Source organism: Cebus imitator, unplaced genomic scaffold, assembly GCF_001604975.1.
Source record: "Cebus imitator isolate Cc_AM_T3 unplaced genomic scaffold, Cebus_imitator-1.0 Scaffold302, whole genome shotgun sequence".
Classification (NCBI taxonomy): domain Eukaryota; kingdom Metazoa; phylum Chordata; class Mammalia; order Primates; family Cebidae; genus Cebus; species Cebus imitator.
Window position 1 is genome coordinate 107,726 of NW_016107617.1, and position 12,044 is coordinate 119,769.

The window sequence follows — 12,044 nt, forward strand, 5'->3', positions numbered from 1 at the left end:
GGACTACAGGCATGCACCACCACGCCCAGCCAATTTTTATATTTTTAGCAGAGACAGAGTTTCACCATGTTGCCCAGGATGGTCTCGATCTCCTGACCTCATGATCTGTCCACGTTGGCCTCCCACTCTATTAGGATTCTTATTTGCTAATTCTAACATCTGTTTCAGTTCTGGGTTGGCTTTGAGTAATTAGTTTATCTCTTTATTTTGTAATGTATTTTTATGTTTTTTGCATACCTGCTAGTTTTTAGCTAGGTGTCAGACACTGTAAGTTTTGTCTTCTTAAATTTTACATATTTTTGCATTAAATTATACCCCCACCTCTCACTTTACTAAAAAATCAACTCAGAATTGATCAAGAACCTAAATATTGGACCTGAAACTATAAAACTACCAGAAGAAAACATGCAGGGACATTAATCCAGTAAAACTTTTATGAATAAGACCTTAAAAACACAGGCAACAAAAGCAAAAATAAACAAATGAGATTATATCAAACTAAAAAGCTTTTATACAGTAAGAGAAACAATGTAGTTAAAGACAACCTATAGAATAGGAGAAAATATTTGCTAATCATTCATCTGCAGGAGATGAATGTCTAGAATACACAAGGAACTCAAACAACTGAATATCAAAAACCATACCAAAATAAAATCTCCAAAATCAAATAATCTAATTTAAAAATAGGCAAATGATCTGAACAGGCATTTCTCAGAGGAAGACATACAAATGGCTAACAAATGTATGACAGATGCTTAATATCACTAGTTACTGAAAAATGCAAATCAAAACCAGAATGAGGTATCATCTCACTCCAATTAGGATAACAATTATCAAAAAGATAAGAAATAACAAATGCTGTCAAGAATGTAGAGAAAAGAGAAATCTTATATACTGTTGGTGGGAATGGAAACTGGGAATACAACCATTACGGAAAACAGTATGGAGATTCCTCAAAAACTACAAATAGAAGTACCATATGATTTAGCAATACCACCACTACTGGCATTTACTGAAAGGAAAGGAAATCAGTATGTCAAAGAGACATCTTCACCCTGATGTTTATTGCAGCACTATTCACAATAGCCAAGATGTGGAATCAACTTAGGTAACCAACAACAGTGAATGAATAAAGAAAACGAGGTACATATACACAAGGAAATACTCTTCAGTCATAAAAAGGAATGAAACTCTGTCATTTGTGGCAACGTGGTTGGAACTGGAGGACATTACGTTAAGTGAGATAAGCCAGGAACAGAAACTGAAACACTGCATATTCCTACTCATATGTGGAAGCTAAAACAAAGTAGATTTCATAGAAGTAAAAAGTGGAACAGAGGATACTACAGGCTGTGAAGAGTGGGGGAAATGGGAAATAAAGATTTGTTAAAGGGTATAAAATTATGACTAGATTGGAGAAATAAGTTCTAGTGTTTATAGCACCATAGTATGACTATAGTTAAAATAATATAGTATAGAATTTCAAACGGCTAGAAAAAGTATATTGAATTCTTCCAACACAAAGAAATAATGTTTGAGATGATAGATGTACTATCCTGATCTGATTACTATATGTTCTACATATCCCAGCATCACTATGTAGACCATAAATGTGTACAATGATTACATATCAAGTAAAAAATTAAAATTAAATTAAATTTAATGATTGTGAGTTAACTCCTGATGAAATCATAATGATGCCCATTTTTTTCTTCTAGAACACTTTTTTTCTTCTAGAACTTCTCTCTTTTATTATTTTTGGAAACATTGATTTCTACCTAAAATAAGTTTCTTTGGAGTTTGACCTTTTTGGGGATTAACTGGCTACCAATTAAGTGTTATCTCATTCAATTATGAGAAAGAAAGAAGAACTTCTGTAAGAAATAATGGGGGGGAAATAAACATCTCCTCACATTTTTACTGCAGTGCTCCCTCAGGATCCATTATCATTTCATGATGTGATCCAATGAGAGGGGCTCAGGTCTGGAGGTAGGAGGCATGCAGGCTCAACTTCCAGCCAAGTCAGCAATTTGCAGAATGACTTGTGTCTGGGCCTCCATGGCCTTGGCTATAAAATGGAGATAAAAATAACCCAAGTCATCTATTCCTTCAAATCACTGGGAAGGCCAAACACACTCATAGATATGGGTATAGCAGAAAAAGGCTAAAGCTGAATATGGTAAGTTAGGTAGAAGTGTCATTTTACCTTTAGAAGGAAAGCTTTGTCAGGAGCATTTTATTAAAGGAAAGACCTGGGGTATAGTAGGAGGAAAATGGTTTTGGGAGTTAAAACCAAATGGATTCCTTAGCTTGACATATTTACTCATTTACATCTTGTTTTATTCCAGAGCTCACAATTTGAGCTTTGCCTTCCTAGTAATAATCTTGAAGGAGCCTGGATCCCGTCCCCTAGTCAAGCTAAACTTTTTTCCCCCGGATGAGTGCTTTTATTCCTTGGCTCTGCTCCTGTGTCTGAAATATCTCAACCCAACTGTATGTGTCCCTCAAGAACTGGCCCAATTAATCTTCTGGGAAGGATTCCCAACAGATTCAGATGTTCTTTTATCTATGTATCTTCTGAACTTTGTGCTTTTGATAAAAAGCTTATTATATTGTAGGAATTATTTTTTAAACATTTCTTGCTATGTTGCTATATTTTAAATCCCTCAAAAACTGGGAAGAGGTTTGACTCATCTTAATATCTCAAACTCTTTTATGCTTAAAACATTTGAAACAGCTTCGTAGTTTTATTTTGTAAAGAAAAAATCCCAAAAGTAACTTACTACATTTCAAAGAATCTTAAAATGATGCAATGGGGATACATTAAAATAAAAGTTTCCAGTTCCTCAGGCCCTTCCAGTGCCTTACTCTAGGGTAACCACAACTAAAAGCTGGGGAGTGTGGGAATCTCATTAACCTGCGCAAATTTAAAGAATGGATTTGGAGTCACGAAGAACAGCAGAAGCAAGACTTTTAATAGCAGTCTTGCGAGATGGGGTGTCTGGTAGGCAGGCACCCCCGGGGAAGTTATGCAGGTAATCTATCTCCTAGCAGGCAAGTCCCTCCCCCAGTTCCTCATTGGTTGAGTACTATGGGGTTACAATCTTCCCGGACATTGCGTAAGTTTTATTATCCATTTATAAGGTTATACACCGTCCCCTTCCCCGCTTAAGTTCCAATTTCCCAATAAAGAAATTTTCTCTCCTTTTATAGGCTGACACCTCCTCTACATTTTGTTCACTTACCGTGACCTTCTAGGTGCATGAGCTTTGTGGTTTGTTACATCTGCAGGCTGGCTGTCAGTACTTAAGATTTATTATGCCTTGAAAATGGACAATTTAAAATGTTTTCTCACAGGGAGCAGCACCCCTCCAGACATCCATATACATGGGTATGCTTTATAGACACATACATTCAAATTCCTAGGAAAGACCAAATGGGATGATGATTTGCTACTATTTCACAACCTACATTCTTTGCTGATTATGTTCTGTGTTATATTTTAAATACCTTACCTATTTACTAGTTTTTCTATTGACAGACATAGTTTCAAGTTTTACTATTAAGTACCAGGCTGTAAAAAGTATCCTCGCAAACTTTCAACTTACTTTCCCCCAAATTTGAAAACGTTGCTTTCTAAGTGGCTTTAAAATGTTTGATTCATTCCCTCTCCTTCTTCACCAAGATAACAAGAACTTTAAATTTCAAAATGATCAGTTTGAAGAGTTGGCTTTCACAACTGTTTCCAAATAATTTTTCCCCATCTAAATCTAAACATCTTAAGACACAATTTCAAAACATTTTAGATATTAAACTAGTTTATTTTCTAAGCTTGCTGATGAGTTGAAATTTTTTGAAAATGATTTTGAAACCATTTGAAGTGTTCCAAAATAACTTCTAAATATTTTGAGGCACTTGCAAACTCATCAAGCTTTTAAAAATATTTATAAAACATTTAAATAAAAGTGATTAGAAATTGCACAAAAAGCACAGCATGTTCATTATATAGCTTTGTCATTGCAATTTTTTTCCAGATTCTGTCTTCAAAGATTAGAAAATACATTTTGAATATGTTAATTCTTTTTCACTAAGGGAATATAGACTAACTCCTGGCATCAAGCAATATTCCCACCTCTGCCTCCCAAGTAATTAGAATTGCAGGCATGCACTAGCATGTCCCACTGATTTTTTCATTTTTTGCAGACAGGATCTCTTCGTTTTGCCTAGGCTGGTCTTGAACTTCTGTCCTCAAATAAACTTCCTGCCTTGGCCTCCCAAAGTGCTGGAATTACAGGCAACAGCCACTGCATCTGGCTTGAAATATAGGCTATTTCTTATCATCATGCTATTCTTTCTCCTTTTCTTCTATCTGCAATTTAACATCTTTTTTTCTTTGCTCATTGAATAAATATTTCTCGAGTGCCTACTATGGATTGTTCAGTGTTCCAGGTGGTTAGGACACAGCATTAAATATGAGACAAAAATTCCTACATTCACAGAGTTTGTATTCTTGTGGGGGAAATTTTTAAATGCACAAATTGATTAAGAAAAATACAGAAAACAGTGATAAATTCTAAGGAGAAAAAAAGTAAGGCAAAGGAAAAGCATAGGAAGTATTAGGGGTAGGGCTTACAATTTTAGATAGGGTGGCCAGGAAAAGGCTTGCAGAACATAAATTGCAGAACAATAGAAGAACTGGAGGAAGTGAGGGGTTGTACCATGTGGATATTTGAGAAAAGAATTTCTAAGAGCAAGTGCAAGGGTCCTGAGGAAAAATATTAATATGCTTGAAAGGTTTCAGGCACAGCTAGGAGACAGTATGTCTGAGGCAGAGCGAACAAGGGGGAGAGTAATGGCAGGGAGATAACGGAGGTGCAGCACATCATTCAAGGCCTTATATGTCCTTGTAAAAACTGTGCAGTGTTTCTCTCTATTGTCTTAGGCTTGTTCTCCAAGGGCAATGGGAGTCTCTTGGAGGGTTTGGACTTGATGCAAATTATCTGACTTACACATTGATAGAATCACTTTGGCTTCTGCATTGAGATATATAGGTGGCAAAAGGTAAAAGTGTGGGCTCAGTGGGGAAATAAAGCAGTAATTCAGGTGAGACAGGATAGTGGTACAGTGGAGGTGGGGAGCAGGGGTTAGATTCTAGGTAAAACGAAACAATAGTGGAAAGGATTTGTTGGTGGACTGGTTAGGAGTTACAAGCAAAAGTTAGGAGTCAACGCTTTGATTTAAGCCACTGAAAGTGTGTGTTTGACATAGAATGCATTGTAATGTAGTGTAATGAGAACACTGTGGCAAGAGTGGGTTTGCAAGGGAACATCAGAAATTGGTTTGGGACATTCAACATTTGAAATAGCTTTAGATATTCAAATGAAGATGTTAGATGGGCAGTTGGTTGTATAAGTCTGAGTTCAGAAGCAAAGCCGGGGCTGGAGATGTAAATTAAAGAGCCATCAGCACACAGATTACATGTAAAACCATGAGGCTGGATGAGATCACCACGCACGAGTGTTAATATGCAGGGAAGGAGGTCCAAGGACTAGGCTCTGGTGTACGTCAGCATTTTGAACTTAGGAAGATAAGAAAGACCAGGAAAAGAGACTCAAAATTCCCAGTTAGAGAAATAGCCAATGATGCCATGTCCTGTCAACTGAGCAAGAAAGTATTTCAAGGACCAGAGAGGATAAATAGCCCCAAGCATACATGCTATTAACACTTTTCCTGCTCTTATATTAGATGAATCCATGTTCTTGAGTTAGGTGAGATTAATTGGCGTTTGTATCTTTGTTGGAAGCCGGCAACTCCAATTCATTGTCCTATGGCTTACAGTTAGCAGGACAGCATCTTTGTAAAGTAGGGACCCAATAACTGTTTGCAGTGTCAAAACTGTTTGTAGATAATCAGTTTCCATTTGAGGCAATAAATGTTGAAGTCAGCCATTGTACAAGAGTCTTGAATTGATTTTGAACTTTCATAGAAGGGCATGTTCCCAGTAGAAATCAGTGCAGTGTTTCTCTCCACTTCCAGGCAATGGACCTTCCAAAACCAGTAAGGCATTGCTATATGTTGGAGGATCTCGAGAAAGTACATAATTGAATACTCATAATTCTTAGCCTCAAGTAATACCACCTCCCTTATGTTCTGTAAAAGATCAATTGAATCTATCACCATTGATTTTTATTATTACAAAATATTTTGTACGAACTATCCATCAATCAATGAGTCACTCTGTGAACATTGACAAACAGCCTATTATATGTTCAGAATGGGAAGATGTGCTGTGGAGAGTCGAAAGCACTGATACGTGGTTCCCACCATCAAGCAGTTATTATGCAGCTTGTCTTCTGCTACAGTGATATGCATCTGCAAACTTATCCCTTTTCTTTCCAGTAGCAGACATTTCTAGTTGATTGCCAAACTCTATAGTGTTAATCCTGAATGTGGTATAAAATCTTTCTCTAGAAAGCCATTAACAGTTGGAGTTCACCCATGAGATGAGAGCCATTTGCTGCTCCATATATTGGATTTCATAAAATGGGTACGGTTGGACAATTAGAGCAAAATGGAGCACAGTCATGAGAAATGGAAAGCAGTCTCCTTTTTATATGGACAGGAAATTGGAAAATAAGTCAGGAGCACTGGGTTCAAGCACCTGTTCTGCTAGTGGAAATGTATTTGGGGCAAGTCACATCAACTTTTGGACACTTTTATTTTGGATAGCCTTTATGCAGACAGAGTATTTTTATAGCAGGAGTTTGTTTATACATGGGATATTGGAGTAGATTAAGAGGTTAATATTTCTCCTTCCCAGGCTCCTGCTATTAAACCTCTATTGAACTTTTCCTGTGCTATGCATTCAGCTAAAGGGCTTTATCTGCATCAAGCAATTTAATGTTCCCAGTGTCCCTATGTGGTAAGGATTTGATATCCTCCTTTGTAGGTGGAAAAGACTAAGGCACACATAGGTGAAGTAATTTGCCCAAAGTCACAGCTACTGAGTACCTGACTTTGAATCCTAACCCAGGCTCTCTGACCTCCAAATGACTCCAAAGTTCACTTTCTGAACTGCTACACTGTACTGAGACCCTTGTGGCTTTCAAAGTTTTTAAAAGAAGGCAGTACTGCGGGGGTTAAAACCAGGGACCTGGAGCACAAGACTCTGGCATCTCTTTTGTGCTCCTCCAAGCCCCCACTTCCTCTGAAGCATTTTTGTAAAACCTGAGGAATCCGAGAAACAGCCTGAGAACCCTAGGGCTGAAAGACCTCTCTGGGCTTTCAGCTTCCATGTTCTCTTTGTGTGTGACTAATACAGCAGCATAAAACATCAGCATTAATTATTCAGCCCTCAAGGGGACCACTTAAATCACAGATAATGCTAACTGGAATCTGGGCTTTACAAAAACTTGCAATTAGGAAGCAATTCTTCAAGGCTGTTCTGGAAGCCGCAAAGGATGTTGTTTGTTAAATTATTCGGTATCTTCACTCTGGGGACCCCAGAGAGGGATCTTTCTTTGGCCTCTGTGTTAAGAACTCTTCTTGAACACTGGTATGCTTTAATCCTATGGAGCCTGAATCTCATAACCCACTGTGACTTCCTTGACATACTGACTTTTAGAAAACTCAGAGCCAAATTAGTGGCACAGTCACAGGGAGTTTACTAAATTTGCTTATAGTTCTAAATCATCTTCTTTTACTTTTGTCTAATTTTTCTTCCTTTTAATTTATTTTTCTGTGACGTGCATGTTTTTGGAAGCCATCTCAAATCCCTTTTGGAATAGAGTGGGCTATAAATGAAGAAAACTTTTTCTCTTCAAGAAAGAATTCCCTGCAAATGACTGTATAAATGCTGGGCTCCCTTAATTAGTTTAAAGTCTTGGATGAATTAGTTTTTCATTGCTTTTGGTAGTATTTTAAACTTCATCATAAAGGTAGAATCTAAGCTTGCTGCAGATAAAAGGAAATAGGATAGTATTCAACGATTTCCAAGCTGTCATATTGTATATTGGCCAAAGTGGAGTGCAAGAGTCATCATTCAAGATGAAGGAATGAAGGTGAAGCAGAAGGAAAAGAAAATAGGTCTCAAGAAGAGAATTCCTATGTGTTGAGTCCCTATTTTGTGCTGGAGACTGTGCTGGGTTTGTCATACACATTTTATCTTTTAAACCTCATTGCAAATTTATGAGTTGCTATCCTCAGTTTACTGATAAGAAAACTGACACTCAGCAAGGTCAAAGGAGAAAAACAAGAATATGGTGGTCGGATGTCATTCAGAATTCAAACTACCGTCATCTCTCCAGCGGATCTTGCTGCCTGCACTCTAGCGCCCCCTACAACTTATTCTTCACACTGCAGTCAGAGTGTCCAAATTGCAAATTTGCTCATACTATTATATGCCTGTTTAAAACGTTTCAATGTCTTCCTCTTGTTCTTAAGATAAAGATTAAACTCTTGACTACCGCCTTATGCCTGCATGGCCTAGCCTCTGCCAACTTCTCCAGCCTCATTTCTCACCACATTCTTCTATTTCTCTTATTCACTGCCACAATAGATAGCATGTATTAGAATCATCTAGAGAGCCTGTCAAAACACACATTGCTGCACTCCTGTCCCCCAAAGACTCTGATTCCGTAGATCTGGGATGGGGCCTGACAGGTACATTTCTGACCCTTTCCTAGGGGATGCTGATGCTGCTGGTCTGAGGACTACACTTTGAGCATCACTGCTAACCACACTGTAGTCCAACATTGAACTTTTGTATCATGGTCAGCAAACTTTTTCTGTAAAGGACCAGATGGTAAATACTTTCAACTTTGCATTTCATTTGGTTTCTGTCTCAATTACTCAATTATGCCTTTTCAGCTCTGCCATTGTAGTGTGAAATCAGCCATAGACAATCAGAATGAATGTCGTTGTATTCCAATAAAACTTTATTTACAAAACCAATGATGGGTTGAGTTGTTTGTGATACAAACCATGAGTTGAACAGAGCTTGTGCACATGCCATTTTTCCTTTGAGTGGAATGTTCTTCCTGTCCTTATTTGCCCAGTTAATTCTTTCTTGTCTTCACTCCTCCTATCAATCATATCCTCCCTTTACCTTTCTGAATTTCTTCAAGGCATTCATAGCATTATTCATTCATTCACACATTCAATAATATTTGTCAGATGCCTTTTTAAGTGCTAGGAACTATTCCAGGTACTAGGGATATGGAAAAGAAGAAGACAAGATGTTCATTATCATGGGATCTCTATTTATTTTAGTGAGGGAAGATATACAGTAAAGAGGTAAAAACAAATAGGAAATTAAATAAGATTCATTGAAAGATACTGGAAAAATATGAAGTGGTATGAACGGTCAAATGAGGACTTAGGAAGGAGTCCCTTCCCTTAGTAGTGACTGGCACAGTTTACTTTTGCATTTGTTTTTAGGACAATTTAACTCATATTGTTCTATTTAATCAGATGGAAAGTTTTATGAAGCAGCACCCCTACTCACTATTGTTTCCTTATTGCCGAGCAAAGAGCCTAATGGGGAAAACAGCTCTATAACTACTTACAAAATTGAGTTCTGGATTTAATGAGCCACTTCTGAAACTCTTACTTATTTTTGCATAAAATTCACATTCAACTGTGTTGACTGCTGGGATATAAGATTTGTTTGCTTATTAATTTGTTGAACACCTATTATGTGCCAGGCTCAGCTCTTAATCAGGGGACAAATGAATTGCCTAAAACAGAAAAAGATTCCTGCCTTCATGGAGTTTTTACTTTCTAGTTTGGAGTAGGTGAGGCAGAGAGTGAATACTCAAAACACAATGCAAAAGACAAAAATCAAGTTGGAAACAGGAGGTAGAGAGTGTTGGATGGGGAAGACTATTTTTAAATTGCAATTTTAAATAGAGTGGGGAGTACAGTCTTGCTGATAATGTGACATTTGCATGGAGACCTGAAGAGATGAAGGAGTGAGATAATGAGCCAAGTAAATATCTGAGCATTCTAAACACAGGGCAAGTAAATTCAATGGCATTGAACTGCCTGGCACATACATGGAACAACAAGGAGGACCTGGTGGCCAGCATGAGTAGAACCTCACCAATTTTGGAAATCAGCTCCATTTCAGACGTTAGGTCTTAAAAGAGACAGTGGCTTCTTTGGAGGAATTGCTGCATAAAGTTTAACTAGATAATGTCTTTTATATGACATATAATAGTATACATTGCTGGTTATTTTTCCATATCCATTTTTCCTTTTCCCACAGTAATGGAGTGAAAGATATGATAATATGAAAGGTATTTCTCATAATAAAGGCATTTTCCAGCGCCCTTTGTAGCTAGGTGTGGCCACATTGCTAAGATCTAGCCAGTAGGTAGGATGTAAGCAAAAGTGGTATGCACAACTCAAGCAAATGTCTTTAAGGGGGAAAGGACATTTTTTTTTCCTTTACCTTTTTCCCTTCCTGCTGGCTAGAATAGGGATATAATGGCCAAGACTCCAACAGTCATCTTAGACCTTACGGAAGAGGCTACATTCCAGAAGCAATGCAGCAGAAGGCTGGAAGGTGACAGAATCTCTGAGTATTTGCAGAACCACGTATTGGCCCTAGACACTTATCTCTAGAAATTTTATGGGAGAGAATAAAACTTTCTCAGTTCTAAGCCCCTGCTAATTCGGGTTAGAGATCACACTAATTGTAATAAATACATCTGGATTTTATGGACCCATGGAGACCTGAGAAAATTGCGAACAGATATAAGTGTTTACAAGCCCTAAAACTAGATACAGTCAGAATGATAATGGTGTATGTGTTTCAAAATAAAATTTCTTTGGTTGTTTGTTTTTACTAGAATGTGATACTTGCTCATTTTAAAAAGAACAGACAGATAAAAAGCAAAAAATAAAATAAAAATACAACCATCATTCACCCACAATAATCAGTTCATACAATAGTGTTTACTTTCATTAATATATAGATTTTAAAAGGGGATAATATCTTACAAATAGTTTTATGACTTGCTTTTTTAAAGCTTAATGTGTTGGAAACATTATTCTACATAAAGGAATGCATTTTTGTATTCAAGTTTATAGTGGCTTTGTGGGGCCCTGTAATAATCAAATCTCTGTAACTGGATATTTAGGTAGTTAGTAATGTTATGATGAACACTTTGTTGTTTACATCTTGGTACATACCTTGAATTATTTCTTAAAGGTAAATTCCCTGAATAAGCAAGTCATGAGCAGATGAGAGCTGGGACAGTTTCCAGAGAAGGAGAAGAAAAGGAAGAGGGGAGTTGACCTCTTATTCAATGAAGAGCAGCCCTGGCGGATTTCAGATGATGGATGATGCTGTCTGGTCAGACCCGAGTCATGGAACCAGCATTGGTAGGTGGGAAGTTCATAAACCTAGTGCAGTCATAGGGACTAAGGTTTTGAGGGAGAAAGACAGGTAATTTCCCTAAGATAGTGATTCTTAAACTGTGATCCCTGGACACCAGCAGCATCAGCATCTCCTGGGAAACTATTTGAAATGCAAATTCTTGAGGCTCACCGTAGAGCTACTGAATCAGAAATCCTGGGGTCAGGCCCAGTGACTTGTGACTTATCAAGCCTTCCTGGTGATTCACATGCACTCTAAAGTGTGACATCCACTACTCCAAGAAAAGTGAGGGTGCTGTTCGCAAATAGATGAGAAGAGCTTCCGTACAGGCAAAAAAGACAGATGCTGTTTCAAATTTAAAATTTTTCTCCCACTAAAATTCTATAATGAAAATATAGAGTTCATTTGTTTCATTTATTTTACACTCATATTCTCTCTTCTATAGACTTTATGCTTCTTCAGGGAAGACGGGGGTGCTATTCAATTTCTTGTCCTCAGAGAGCACTGTGCCTTGGGTGTAGCAGGTGTGCTGACATCACCCACATGCCCCTTCCCATCCACTCCCCACCCTTCTCCACTCTACTTGTCTGTCTCCAAAGCTTGTCCCCTGTGCATTATATCAATGGTCTCCCATGTCTTCTGGGTCCTACTTAGGTTTGGC